At 39.4% G+C, this 16,110-nt stretch overlaps 1 protein-coding gene across 1 annotated transcript in view; it reads left to right on the top strand.

Annotated features, from left to right (window-relative positions):
* Window positions 1-16,110, top strand: part of gpr158a (G protein-coupled receptor 158a) — a 152,048-nt gene that overhangs the window by 34,970 nt on the left and 100,968 nt on the right.

Raw genomic sequence — 16,110 nt, 5'->3', positions numbered from 1 at the left:
TGAGGAGACCTGGGGTGCAGTTCCAGTTCATCAGAAATGTGGCCAATATTGTTGAGCTCATTAGCAGGAGATCTTCCACTCTAACCTATGGAAAGCAGATCTTCATTGAGCTGGCTTTGTGCACAGGGGCATTTTTATGCTGGAGCAGGTTTGGGTCATGTAGTTCAAGTAAAAGGAAAATTTTATTCTACCAGATCAAGAGACGTCCTATACATTTGTTTGCTTCCAATTTTGTGGGATCAGTTTGGGGAAGAACCAATACTTACTCTTTTTATGCTGTGCAATGCAAACAAGTCTCACGAAGTATTAGAGCGAGAGTATTACTAGAAACCTGCTCTAATGTCAAAGCTGCTGACCTAGAAATGTAATCAACCAATCAGAATCGAGAATTGTCACTTAATCAAAGGTGAGACAAATAGGAATGCAGTTAAAGTGTTTATTGTAGAGGAAAGCAGAACAATCCAAAAACATGAATCAATCCGAGGAACAGGTAAGAGACAGAGGTCTGCGATTTGTGAACAAGACAAGCATAAGAGAGTAAATAAGGACACAAATTACAATAACAATGGCTTGGTAGAGTTAGGCATTTGAATGTCAGACAATACTTTGCACATGACTCAAACACAAGGGGTTAAGTCTACGAATGGATCAGAGGTTCAAGGGGAAGCAGATGCCAGCAGTCAGGACACATGAGCCAGACAACCAATGGCAATACAATAGAGGCCATCAGAAATCAGAAATGGAAAATCTCGGATGAGAACTCGGTGGTGGGGTGCGGTATAAATGGTGCTAATAATAATAAAAAAATAAAAATAAAATAATAATAATAATGATATCAGTAACCATAATAACAGTAGTAGTTACACTATCAAACTAGGTAATATTGCACAGTTTAAATTGTTGTTATTGCACAGGTGCTATTGCACACAAATTAATATAATATTATATATATAATATATATAAAATTATATTTATTATTGCACAGTTTAAAAACAGAATTAACAGTGAGCATTATGGTGACTGGGAGCAGCTCTGATTGTAAAGTCTAATAGCAGCAGGGAGAAAAGACCGTCTGTATTGCTATTTCAGACACTTTGGATGTATCAGTCTGTCACTGAAGGAGCTGTTCAGAGATGAAACTGTTTCATACAGGGGGTGAGAGACGTTCTCCAGCAATGATAATAGCTCAGCTAGCATTCTCCTTTCTCTCACCTCCTGTACACTGTCCAGGGGAATCCCCAGGACTGAGCTGGCCTTTCTGATCAGCTTGCCCAGTCTCTTACTGTCTGCAGTAGAGATGCTACTGCACTAGAAGACCACTCCATAGAATAAGACCACCACAGGGTCAAAACAGGTCTTCAGTAGTGCTTCCTGAACTCCAAAAGACCTTAGTCTCCTCAGCAGAAGGAGTCTGCTCTGTCCTTTCTTGTGAATTGCTTCTGTATTATCTGTTCAGTCCAGTTTGCTGTTCAGATCCAGTTTACAAAGTCCTGGATCAGTCATCTGTACTCCCTGTCATTATCATCTTTGATCAGGCCAATGATGTCAGACTCACAGATACAAGTCCTCACATACTGTGTTCGGCTTGTGAGATAATCCACTATTCAGGTCAATAGATGGTGGTCCACCGCCATGTACACCAGCTTATCCCTCAGAAGCACAGGTTGGATGGCACAAGAGTGGTCAGAAAACATGACTCATGAAGGAGGAATATGACAGCGTCCTATGACTAACTGGTAGGCAAACTGAGGTGGATTCATTAATGGTTCACCAGAGGTAGGGGTAAGCACTAGCTGGTCTATAGTCTAAAGTTCCCAAAGTCTTGGGCAAGACGTCTATGGTATAGGCACCACGCACAATGTCTTCCACAGCATGGAGCCTGGAGCTGATGCTGTCTGGGCTCATAACCTTCCTTGCCTTAATCCTTCTGAGTTCTATCCTCGTCTGTGCTTCTGTAAGTGGCAGTATGTAGTTGTAGTAGTGGAGGCTGGAGGGGGATTGGTAGAGGGGATTATATTAATAATAATAATAATAATAATAATAATAATAATATTAATAATAATAATAATAATAATAATAATAATACAGCTTTAAAAGCAATATGGTTCAAGTGCTGAATAGCATAAAGTTTGCAAAAAGATTTGGAAAATTCAAAGCATGATGTCAAATTAGTATAGGGCAGTAGTGCCTTACAGTGTGTGTGTGTGTGTGTGTGTGTGTGTGTGTGTGAACATTTGTGAATATGGCTTTGTAGAGATTTATGTATAAGTGTTTATATTGGAAATGCTTAGTGCTAACCCTCTTTACTCTGCATTAAATGGTACCATGTTTTTCTTCTATTTTGAAATATGACATGCGTCTTACCTAATATAAGGTTGCATCTGCACATTCATGTGCCGCTGCATCAGCAAACAAGAAAAAAACGGATGGCTTTCTGTTTGTTTTTCTGCCCTTTCTGTCCTCTCGCCTTCAGAGCTTCTTTATTTATAGACCGACTGTGAAATGGACAAGGAAATTACGAGAAAGAACAATTTTATCCAGAGAGAGATATAAAGAGAGAAAAAGAGAGAGAGAAATCTGTCTGTCTATCTATCTGTCTGCCTGTCAGTCAGTCCATCTGTCCGTCCGTCCATTCATCTATCTATCTATCTATCTATCTATCTATCTATCTATCTATCTATCTATCTATCTATCTATCTATCTATCTATCTATCTATCTGTAAACCTTATAAGCCCATATTATATTTATGATAGAACATATAGAACATGAACACATGCTATTGTAATATATGCAGTACAGTAATCCCCTGTTTATCGCGGTGGTTACGTTCCAAAACCGCCCCCGGGAAACGTAAAAAACAAAATGCCTCCCCAAAAATGCTATTTTATGTATACAGTACTGTACTAATATTTTAATTATTTAATTATTTTAATATAAAACTCCATAAAAACAATTCCCTATAAGTTTTTGGTCTATCGTGCTATCCGCGAGAGACCGGGAAAATCAGCTAAACAAATGAGTTATGTGGTAAATGCAATTCCACAATAAACCGGGGTTATTACTGTATATAATTTAACATTTTAAAATATACAAGCCCTTTGATGAAAAAGGCATCATCCTTTTTCATTGATTGAGCCTTTCCAGATGTGCAAGCTATTCATTCCCTGAGCACTAACTCCATACCATCAGAGATGTTGGCTTTAATCGGACATCTGATAACAAGCCAGATGGTCCCTCTCCTCTTTAGTCTGAAGGATGCAGAGTCTATGGTTTTTATAGAGAATTTCAAATTTTGATTAAAACCACAGAACAGTTTTCCATATTGCCTTAGTTAAACTTAAATTACCTATGGCCCAAAGAAGACAGCAGTGTTCCTGGATCATGTTCACATATGGCTTCGCCTATGCATGATAGAGCTTTATTTTGAATTTGTGGAATGCATGGTGAAATTTATTGACAGACAATGATTTTTGGTTGTCACTGTTTTTTTTATTTGTTACCAAGCCAGTCTAATAGAGGTTTTAACAAACTGGACGAGTGCTATTTTAATATTTTAATCCAGTTCAGATGCTACTTTTTGCAAGCCTGGGACAGTTGAATGTTTGAAACCATCTACCAAAACAACTATTCAGATTTGGTCACACTGTTCTAAATATCTCTTCACACATGATTTTATAAGAGGAAAAATATAACAAATTTCTATTTACACTCAGTGACCTCTAGCTTTTTCTAACACATGTGATGTGCATTCTTCTTATTCTCTGCTTTGTCTTGTAGCTCATACTGTAGTTTAAAATTTTATCCACTGCCAGGAAAGACTATTTTTATAAAATCTCACAGCTACTTTCTTATGCCTTTATAAATACACTCGAGTGATGCAAAAGGTCATCATGAAGTCTAAAAGCCAAAACCAGTCCATAAATAAGATCACTGGCTCAGACGGAGAACATGGAAAAGAAAAAGCAAATTCACTATTTCAGAAAAAAATGAAGGTTTTGGTTTATTCTTATTGCTTCTCTGGAACAAGCTGCCTTTTTTTAAGGGTGTCGAAAATTTCCAAAAATATGAGAGACGCCAGTAATAGGGAGTTATATAACTGTTATAACTTTAGAACAGACACTAAACTCTAAACTCTAAAAGAGTTGGTGGTATTCTTATGACCTAGTGAAGCAGTAAAGGCGTCTCCCAAATATCATGAATGTCAGTCAAACTCAGACAAAAAGATAGGTAGATAATATATATATATATATATATATATATATATATATATATATATATATATATATGAGAGAGAGAGAGAGAGAGAGAGAGAGAGAGAGAGAAATAGATATATAGATAGATAGATAGATAGATAGATAGATAGATAGATAGATAGATAGATAGATAGATTATTTACTATTGATAAGGATAAATGTTGTTTGATATAGTATATACAGAATAAATATGGATTGAATATACAGTAGTGCAGTGATAAACAAGTTATAGATGGTGCAAAAATCCATAGTGGATAAGCAGTGCAAAAAAAAAAGAAAAACAGAAAGTGACAATGCAGTAGTGTATTTTGACATTGTATGATGATCAGCTAGTTTGGCCAGCTCCAGTCATCTTCCACCTCATGAAGATTATGGACTTTAAAGAAGTAGATGCCGAACTCGCAAACATCCTGAACCATCTAGAGACGTACCAGTGCCAATTGGATCCCACTACATGTGTGGAGTTTTGACATTGGACCTCCTGGAGTGTTTAAAGGCTCTGGCATGGAGAAGCTGTTGCTGGATCTGTAATGATCACAAATGTTGAGCTTAGTAGCTCCTACTTTTATACCAAAGACTCTAGAAAGAACATTTACTTATAATCTTATACTTCAGTACTCATGTTAGTTCTCACTCTCCAGTGTTCTGTATTGTTGAAAGATTTATGATCAAACCTTTGATGTCACCCAAATGGGAGAAGCCGAAAGAAAGTTTATGATGATCAGCTGTTCAGTGCAGTAACAGCCACAGGAAAAACGTTATACTTCAGTCTGTTTGGGTGGCACCTGTAGCATCTGCCCGATGGGAATAGGGTGAATAGTCCATGGTTGGCGTAAGAGGTATCTTTGATAATGCCCTGAGGTATTGGCTGAGGGCCAATGATTCATTGGGCATTTTTCCCCACCCTCTGAAGGGCTTTAAGATCCAAAGCAGTGCAGCTGCTGTACCACACTGAGATGAAGTTAGTGAGTATGCTCTCAATGGTACAGCAGTAAAGGTTCTCCAGTATCCTGTAGCACAGACGGGACTTTTTAAGTCTCCTCAGGAAATACAGGCACTGCTGTGCCTGTCTGATCGAGATGGAAGGGTTCAGGGAACAGGTGAGATCCTCGAAGATGTGGACTCCAAGGAACTTAAACCTTGGTACATGCTTAACAGCAGCTCCGTTGTCCACAATGACCTCTTTTGTCTATTCATGTTAAGTGTTGGATCTCCTCCGTGTAAGCCATCTCATTGTTCCCTCTGATCAGGCCTACCACAGCGGTGTCACCTGCGAACTTAATGCTGTTTGAGGTGTAGGCAGGTATGCAGTCCTGGGTGAAAAGGGAGTATAGGAGAGGGGACAATACACATGCCTGAGGAACCCCAGTGCTGAGGGTGAGACTTAAGGAGGTGACGGTGTTCAGTCGGACAGACTGTGGTCTGTTTGTAAGAAATTCCAGCGTCCAGATGTGTGCTGATACCAAGCTGTTTCAGCATCACAATTAGCTTGAAAGGGCTAACTGTGTTAAAATCTGAGCTGAAATCAACAAACAGCATCCTGGCATAAGTGTCGGTTGTCCAGGTTTGTTAGGGCAGAATGAAGCACTGTGCAAATGCCATCCTCTGTTGACCTATTCAGGCGATAGGCAAATTGGTATGGCTCCAGAGTGGGTGGCAGACAGGCTTTAAGGTGGGTAAGGACCAGCCTTTTGGAGGACTTTGCAATGACAGGGGTGAGTGCGACGGGACAAAAGTTACCAAGTTCTGTTGCAGCGGAGTGCTTTGGCACTGGCATGATAGTAGTAGAGTTAAAGCAGGTGGGGAAAGTTGCTTGGGCCAAAGACAGATTAAAGATGTCTGTGAAGACCTCATGGTCACACATGTCCTTAATACACGGCTAGAGATACCGTCAGGGCCGTCTGCTTACCGTGCATTGACTCTGCCTAGGGTAGCACACACTTCAGAGGTGGAGAGTTTGTGTGGCTGCTTACCGAGTAATAGCTCTGCCTTGAGAATGGGCTCCATTTCCCTTTATCAAAACAAGCATAGAAGAGGTTAAGCTCGTCCAAGAGGGCAACATTACTGGTTGGTGGTGACTTGCTGTGTGGTTTGAGGTCAGTGATGGCCTGAATCCCTTGCAACATGTGTCAGGGTTTAGCAGGGTTGAAGTGCTCCTCAATCTGCTGTTTGTATGCATGTTTGGCTTTGCAGATGCCCTCTCCTCAGATTGGCTCTGGCGAGCATGAGATGGACCTCCTGTTTTATACAGGAGGTCTAATTGGTTAACACTATGATGTTCTTTTGTGTGGTCACCCGATCCACACACCTGTTGATTTCATCAAGAATAGCAAATTCACGCCAGTCAGTATGTGAGAACTGTTGCTGGAAAGCAGCGTCAGCCCTATCCAGCCAGACTTTAACAGTCCTGATTGCAGGTCTCACACGTTTGATGACTGGGGAGTACTTGGGCAGCAGGAACAAAGAGAGATGGTCTGATTGTTCGAGGTGGGAAAGAGGTGTGACCCTGTAAGCATCAGCCACAATTGTGTATACATGATCCAGGGTTTTGTGTCCTCTATTGAAACAGGACACATGCTGTTGGAATCTTGGCAGAACAGATCTTAAATTGCAGTGATTAAAATCCCCAGTGACAATAAAGGCTCCATCAGGATGCACTGTCTGCAGTTTGTTGATAGCAAAGCTTAGTTCTTTCATGGCTCTGCTAGCCTTACCATCCGGGGGGATATACGCTGCTATCACAACAACGCATGTAAGTGAACTCACGTGGTAAATAAAAGGGTCTGCACTTAATGACCAGGTATTCAAGATCAGCAAAGCAGAGAGAAAGTGACAGAGACAGTGCATCATGTTTTGTTTACATAAATGCATAAGCCTCCTCCTCTGTTCTTACCCGTGCATGCTGCTTCTCTATCAGCGCTGAAATTGGTGTGCCCAATGATCTTCAGCAATCTGTTTAAGATGTCGATGTTAAGCCGAATTTCCGAGAAGACCATGATATTTGTAGTCTGTAATCAGTCTCTGGTCGATGTGGGTTTAGCCTTAGCTCAGCCCGAAGTCCTCTGAGTTTTCCTCGTCTGTGTTTGCGGTCTCTGTGTCGGCCAGACAGACAGACAAATAGACAATTGCATCAAAAAACAAACATTTCTGTCCTGTCCTGCGTGGTCCTTTCTGGTCATATTCTGTCTTGTCTTGTCCTGTGCTGTCTTGTCTTGTCTGGTCCTGTGCTGCAAGTGCTTTGAAATCAGTATAGGTTGTAAGTGGAGTGTGTGAAAGTGAGTGATTGCTCTTCTCTCAGACACTCTATAGTCACTCGGCCATGGGACGAGCTCTGGAGCTCCAGCTTAGTAAGCTGCCAAGCAAAATCCAAGGAGCCAGGGCCAGACTTCTCTCCATGTATCTCCAACTCTTATAGCACTCCTTGTACTGGACCCGAAAGTGGTGCTTAAAAGTGCTATTACATCCCTATTCCTTGCCTGCTGGAAATTTCTCAGAAACAAACACCAATAGATACTTGAACACATTTACAGTGATATGATTATTAAGATCTATGTTAAAAGAGAGAAGAATGGACTGGAGAAATCTTCTTTATTGCTAGCTCATAATGCAGCACTGCAGGTGCCCGATGCTAATGCTAAGCTAAAAAGATACAGGCTCTCTGCCTGCATTAGGAAAGAGCGCTCGAGCTTTAGTCACAACTTAAAAACCTGCAGCATTTTTTCCCCACACTCATCTAACAGCTGTCAGAAGAGTAGCAGTAAATGACAGTGTCCATCTTCACCACATGATCAGGATCCAGGCCATTTGTCTTCATTCAGCATTCTTGACCAGTTAATCTTCTCCATCGCAGATGCCACAGCAGCAGCAGCAGCAGCAGCAGCAGCAACAGCAGGACTCAGACATATTAAAAAACCTGTCAGCAGAAAAACCTCATAATTGCTTCGTGTTGATCAAATCAGATCTTGGATATCTCAGGGACCACCCAAAGGCTTCCTGCATATTAGGTTACAAACATGCTTAAGTCAGCTGCTACTAATGTAATCTCACATAGAACACACCAAGGACAAGCAGATCATGGGAGATCTGAGAGGTTTAGTGCTCATTAGCGCTACGGTTTAGCCACAGAAATATTGATTAAAATACAGTTTATAAATTATACACTACCAAACTTATAGGGTTATTAAAAATCAATTCTATAAAAAAACTGATCCAGAGAGCATTATTACGTGCAGAACAGTCGCTAATGTCTGTCTGTCTGTCTATATGAGTTTTTCAGATTAGAAATGAAATTTTCAAAACTACTTGTTCAATCTCCACATCATTTAGTCACTTGTGCTCATCATAAAAACATTTCTGGTTGTTGTGAACAAATGGTAAATGTTTTTGTGCATTCATTTACTCAATTGTCTACAAATGTCTGCTGTTTCCTACATTATCAGTTGTTTATGTTGATGTTGATCAAAATATATTGTACTGGTTTTACCTGAATAGTTTTAACCCCCAAAACATCTCAGCATCAGTTCATTGTATAATCATTGAATGCAAAATGGTTAAACCAGTTATCATCATCTGTGAAGGTTAAGCTTCTATAAACCATTTATTTTGTAAATGTGTTAAATTGATAAATCAAATGAATCTTGAATGTCACTAATAAAGGTGAGTGAACGACATCAGATCAACCAATAATCAACCAGTTCTCTAAAACAGGTCAAAGGTGAATCTTGTGACCCTTCAGTTGGAGAGTGTATATAGACAGAGCAAAACACAGAATTACAATTTCTGAAAATGGATGAACAACTAAGATCTAACGAACATTGTATAGTAAGTAAAAGTGTGAATCCTGTCGGGTCTTATGCAATCAATATAAATCAAATATCTAATCAAATAAATATATTTGTGCTTCTGAAATTCATAGATGCCAAACAGAATTCTGACTCAGGCATTTTAAGTCACTGTGATCCAAACCATAATTTATATCAGGAAATCCTGAAACTGTGCCATCATACTGACAACATGAATAAACATTTTGACGATCTTGTTTGTGAACAATGAAAATGGGACTTTTTCATTCTGATGGGAATGAAATGTTCATTGACACACAGACGTACTTTTGAGAGATGAACTAAGGATTTAATGAAATGTTCAGGCTTTTGCAAGAAACTCAATGTGTTGTGCTGTTTGTACAAATTCTTTTAAGAAATGCACTTACTGCTCTGCAAATATTAAAGATGATTTGAAAAAATGCACCAAAGCAACTGAGAAAAACTGAAAAAATATAAGGTGTTCTTTAAAGTATAAACACCTAAGGATAAAAAAAGATCTATCGATCTATCTATCTATCTATCTATCTATCTATCTATCTATCTATCTATCTATCTATCTATCTATCTATCTATCTATCTGTCTGTCTGTCTGTCTGTCTGTCTGTCTGTCTGTCTGTCACAAAGCCAACTCAATGAATTTGACATGGGTAACATGTTATCGAGCTCTGACTCTTAACCCTACTGAACACCTTTGGAATGAATGTGAACGCTGACTGCATCCAAGACCTCCTCACCTCACCTACATCAGCACCTGAATTTACTAACACCTTTGTGGCTGAATTAATCTCCAAAATCTAGTGGAACATCTTCCCAGATGCGTGGAGGTTATTATAACAACAAATGGGGACTTCATGTGGAATGGGATGATCACAAAAACACAAAACACATCAAACTTATGGTCTGGTGTCCACAAACCTTTGTCCATATAGTCTATCTTGTTTAGTTAAGTTTACAGAGTCACATCTCTAGATTATCCTGTATATGTCTTTTGCTGACATGACTTTGACTTTTAGTTTTTGGATTTGCATTTGCATAGTTTTTGCATTTGTTCACAACATTTTCATTGAAAACTGCCTAAACTGCATGAACCTTCTTTATATGACACCTGGCTATTCATCAATAATATAAATTAGCATACTCTATCATCATTTGCTTTACATTCACCACAAAATATTAATGCTTATAATCATAGTGGCAGACAGACTGCTCTCCGTAGTGAGTCTACATCAGAAATCTGCAAAGATATTTTTGGAAACCTATTTGGGGAGACAGATTGGGCATAATTTTGAGTCTATTTCAGACACAGAGTGCAGTTAATTTAAGGCGCAGATGTTTAATAATATCCCAAGTAATAACCCAGCCATTATGGTTGCATAAGGCAGTGCACTCTTAGTGCCGGTCTCAAGCCCGGATAAATGTGGAGGGTTGTGTTAGGAAGGGCATCCAGCGTAAAACATGTTCCAAATCAAATATGTGGATCACGAACCAGAATTTCATACCGGATCGGTCGAGGCCTGGGTTACCAACGACCGCCACAGGTATCGTTAACCAACAGGGTACCAGTGGAAATTGGGCTACTGTTGGCCAAAGGAGGAGAAGGAGAGGAAAAGAAAGGAGAAGTGTAGGAGAGTGGAGGTTTGGGTGGGCACTTTAAATGTTAGTACTATGACTGGTCAAGGGAGAGAGGTAGTTGATATGATGGAGTGGAGAAAGTTAGACATGTTGTGTGTTTAGGAGACCAAATGGAAAGGGAGTAAGACCAGGAACATTCTGAAGGAAGAGTACAGTAAGAGTGTAGTGGAGGTGAAGAGAGTTTCTGATAGGGTGATAAATGTGAAGCTAGAAGTTGAAGGGGTGATTATAAATGTCATCAGTGCTTATGCTCCACAAGTGGGTTGTGAGATGGAGGAAAAGGTAAAATTTTGGACTAAGCAAGAGTGATGAAGAATTTACCTTGCAACGGAAGATTGGGGATTGGGGCAGATTTCAATGGGCATGTAGGTGAAGGGAACAGAGGTGATGAGTAGGTGATGGTAGGTATGGCCTTAAGGAGAGGAATGTGGAAGGGCAGCTGGTGGTAGATTTTGCTAAAAGGATGGAAATGGCAGTGGTGAACACTTATTTTAAGAAGAAGGAGGATCATAGGGTGACGTATAAGAGTGGAGGAAGGTGCACACAGGTGGACTATGTTCTATGCAGGAGATGCAACCTGAAGGAGATTGGAGACTGTAAGGTGTTGGCAGGGGACAATGTAGTTAAACAGCATCAAATGGTGGTCTGTAGGATGGTTTTGGAGGTGAAAAAGAATAGGAGGAAAGTGAGGACTGAAAGAAGAATAAGATGGTGGAAACTGAAGGAGGAAGACTGTAGTGTGAGGTTCAGGGAAGAGGTCAGACAGGGGCTCGGTGGTGGTGAAGAGGTGCTGGATGATTGGGTAACTACTGCAGAAGTGATGAGAGAGACAGCTAGAAAAGTACTTGGTGTGAATGTTTAACAAGATTTAGGAGGGTGAGAGGATACCCAAGGAATGGAGAAGGAGTGTGCTGGTACCAGTTTGTAAGAATAAGGGAGATGTGCAGACCTGCAGTAACTACAGGGGAATAAAGTTAATCAGTCACACCATGAAGTTATGGGAAAGAGTAGTGGAAGCCAGGCTGAGAGAAGAGGTGACCATCTGTGAGCAACAGTATTTCATGCCTAGGAAGAGCACCACAGATGCATTATTTGAGAATGTTAATAGAGAAGAATAGAGAAGGTCAGAAGGAGTTGCACTGTGTGTTTGTGGATTTAGAGAAAGCCTACGAAAGGGTGCCCGAGAGAGGAGTTGTGGTATTGTATGAGGAAGTCTGGTGTGGCAGAGAAGTATGTGAGGGTGGTGCAGGACATGTATGAGGACAGTGTGACAGCAGTGAAGTGTGCAGTAGGAACAACAGACTGGGTTAAGGTGGAGGTTGGATCGGCTCTGAGCCCTTTCCTGTTTGCAGTGGTGATGGACAGGTTGATGGACTAGGTCAGACAGGAGTCTCCATGGACTTTGATGTTTGCGGATGATATTGTGATTTGTGGTGAGAGTAGGGAGCAAGTTGAGAAAAACTTGAAAAGGTGGAGGAACACGCTGGAGAGAAGGGGAATGAAAGTCAGTAGGACTAAGACAGAGTACATGTGTGTGAATGAGAGGCAGGGCAGTGGAGTGGTGAGGTTGCAGGGAGAAGAGGTGGAGAAGGTGGAGGAATTCAGGTAACTGGGATCAACAGTGCAAAGTAATGGAGAGTGTGTTAGAGAAGTGAAGAAAAGTGTGCAGGCAGGGTGGAGTGGGTGGAGAAGAGTGATAGCAGGAGTGATTTGTGATAGAAGAGTATCTGTGAGAGTGAAAGGGAAAGTTTATAGGACTGTGGTGAGACCTGAGATGGACGTGCAGAGGAAGACATGCAGGTAGTTGGTTTGAAAGAGGCAGATGTACAGGACAGGTTAGTGTGAAGACGTTTGATCGGCTGTGGTGACCCCTAATGGGAGCAGCTGAAAAAAGAAGTATGCTGCTAAATTTGTATTTTACTAGGAAATACACAATATAATGGTTCAAAATAGCCAATTTCTCAGAATAATGAAGCCTGATAATAGTGCCTGATTTGACTTGACCTGTCTGTGTCGAGTTTCACATGTTCTCCCAGGACCTTCATTGGCTCTCTATGGAATATTGCCCCTTAATGTAAACGAATGGGAATGGCATGGTTTCCACCTAATATTCCTGTAATATACTCTGGATGCATCACAACCCTGACCAGGATAATGCATTTACTGAATGCTTACAAATCAGGCTTCTAGCTACTGTATCTTTGAAGAATCTAAATCTAAATGTTTAGAAAGTAGGCTTAAAAGTAGGCTTAGAAATGCCTACTTTCACTGGAAAATATTTCAAATGATCAACCACAACTCACTAGTTCTGCATAATTTAAAAATAGTATAGGGTGAAAACTTGGTGGCAAAATTGGTGCTAGAATAAAAGCTGGCCCATATACACATAACAACCTGGATAATGTCTGCAAACCAGACTTCTGGAGGCTTTGCTTAAGGCTTTCTAAAGATGATATCATGCTCTTAAAAGCTAACAAATGTTTCTCTGTAGAGGGAATTAGCCATGACTCTTAATATCTGCAGTTGACTCGGATGACGCCTTTTATTCTGATAAAATAATTAAATAAAAAGAATTACAGAATTACAGAATTGCTTTTATATGATGTCAAAATGAAAGAAACAGAAGAATAAAATATACAAGCAATTCAAGTTAAAATAAAATACAAATTATATTGGGTCTAAATTAGAGAAACCTATGGGAAAATAGCATTATATTAACGTTAAATAATAAAATTCAAATACATTTTTAATTTGCAATTCAATGAAAAACCTTCCCATTCAGACACAAATCATGAAGAAAAGTGGGGCTTAATGATAAGCTTAGAGATTTCTATGTAATACAACTGTGTAAACTTAATGTACTTCTAATACCAGTTACGCATGTACCAGAAAAAAGTTTTGCATTTTATTTTATTTTTTATCATTTGCAGTATTTGGCGGGGACTGTATTCAGAGCAAGGATCTCATTTATAAAAGTGAGCATAGAAACCTCACCAGACTTCTGCAAGTTAGTCTGGATAAGGGCGTCTCTTAAAGGCCATATATATGAATGCTATTAAACACAATACTGATTTTACATTCTTGTATTTTTTCTTTTCAATTTGCAAGTTACATGTGCAGAAGGAGGTGCAATGAGATTAAATCTGACATGATATATACATCAGGCAAGACTTGTTTAATCATCTGAATGAGTGATTAATCCTTTTTACATTGTGGCATTCTGGCAGACTTCCACAATTCCTTATGAGTATTGAGGGCTTTGCTCAACGTGCCAATAGTAGTTGCTTGGTGATGCTGGGATTTGAGCTCATGACCTTCTGATCCAAAGTCCAACAGCTTGGTAACCAATGAGGAGAATAAATCTGTGACTTTCTGTTCAAGCCTAATCACATCGTCACCCTGTTGAACATTTTGCCATTACAAATCAAAGAAGGTATAGAGGTATAGACATAGAGGCAGACAGACATATAGAAAGACATATAGACAGATGCACACATAAAGAGAATAATCCAAATGCAGACATTAAGGAAGCCAGATGCTAAAGAGAGGCTTGGTAACCTAAGTGTGTATTATATTTATAGCTACAAAAATTCTAATGAATTCACATGACCAATCAGTGAAGTCTGTATAGACCACTTAGACAGAATGTGTGTATGAATATATATAATTTGAGACTTAGACAGAATGTGTATGTGTATATATATATATATATATATATATATATATATATATATATATATATATATACATATATATATATATATATAATATATACTTCGACAGAATGTGTGTATATATATATATATATATATATATATATATACTGTACAGACCAAAAGTTTGGACACACCTTCTCATTCAAAGAGTTTTCTTTATTTTCATGACTATGAAAATTGTAGATTCACACTGAAGGCATCAAAACTATGAATTAACACATGTGGAATTATATATGGAATTATATACATAACAAAAAAGTGTGAAACAACTGAAAAATGTCATATTCTAGGTTCTTCAAAGTAGCCACCTTTTGCTTTGATTACTGCTTTGCACACTCTTGGCATTTTCTTGATGAGCTTCAAGAGGTAGGGACCTGAAATGCTCTTCCAACAGTCTTGAAGGAGTTCCCGAGAGATGCTTGGCACTTGTTGGCCCTTTGCCTTCACTCTGCGGTCCAGCTCACCCCTAAACCATCTCGATTGGGTTCAGGTCTGGTGACTGTGGAGGCCAGGTCATCTGGCGCAGCACCCCATCACTCTCCTTCTTGGTCAAATAGCCCTTGATGCCTTCAGTGTGACTCTACAATTTTCATAGTCATGAAAATAAAGAAAACTCTTTGAATGAGAAGGTGTGTCCAAACTTTTGGTCTGTACTATATATATATATATATATATATATATATATATATATATATATATATATATATATATATATATATATATATATATATATATATATATATATATATATATATATATATTATATATATATATACAGTGAGGAAAATAAGTATTTGAACACCCTGCTATTTTGCAAGTTCTCCCACTTAGAAATCATGGAGGGGTCTGAAATTGTCATCGTAGGTGCATGTCCACTGTAAGAGACATCATTTAAAAATAAAAAATCCAGAAATTACAATATATGATTTTTAAACTATTTATTTGTATGATACAGCTGCAAATAAGTATTTGAACACCTGTCTATCAGCTAGAATTCTGACCCTCAAAGACCTGTTAGTCTGCCTTTAAAATGTCCACCTCCACTACATTTATTATCCTAAATTAGATGCACCTGTTTGAGGTCGTTAGCTGCATAAAGACACCTGTCCACCCCATACAATCAGTAAGAATCCAACTACTAACATGGCCACGACCAAAGAGCTGTCCAAAGACACTAGAGACAAAATTGTACACCTCCACAAGGCTGGAAAGGGCTACGGGGAAATTGCCAAACAGCTTGGTGAAAAAAGGTCCACTGTAGGAGCAATCATTAGAAAATGGAAGAAGCTAAACATGACTGTCAATCTCCCTCGGACTGGGGCTCCATGCAAGATCTCACCTCGTGGGGTCTCAATGATCCTAAGAAAGGTGAGAAATCAGCCCAGAACTACACAGGAGGAGCTGGTCAATGACCTGAAAAGAGCTGGGACCACCGTTTCCAAGGTTACTGTTGGTAATACACTAAGACGTCATGGTTTGAAATCATGCATGGCACTGAAGGTTCCCCTGCTTAAACCAGCACATGTCCAGGCACGTTTTAAGTTTACCAATGACCATTTGGATGATCCAGAGGAGTCATGGGAGAAAGTCATGTGGTCAGATGAGACCAAAATAGAACTTTTGGGTCATAATTTCACTAAACGTGTTTGGAGGAAAAAGAATGATGAGTACTGTGCTGTCCTCAC

The sequence above is a fragment of the Silurus meridionalis genome, chromosome 4, assembly GCF_014805685.1.
Source record: "Silurus meridionalis isolate SWU-2019-XX chromosome 4, ASM1480568v1, whole genome shotgun sequence".
Taxonomy (NCBI): Eukaryota; Metazoa; Chordata; class Actinopteri; order Siluriformes; family Siluridae; genus Silurus; species Silurus meridionalis.
The sequence above is the reverse complement of the archived record's forward strand: the minus strand, read 5'-3'. Positions and strand labels throughout refer to the sequence as shown.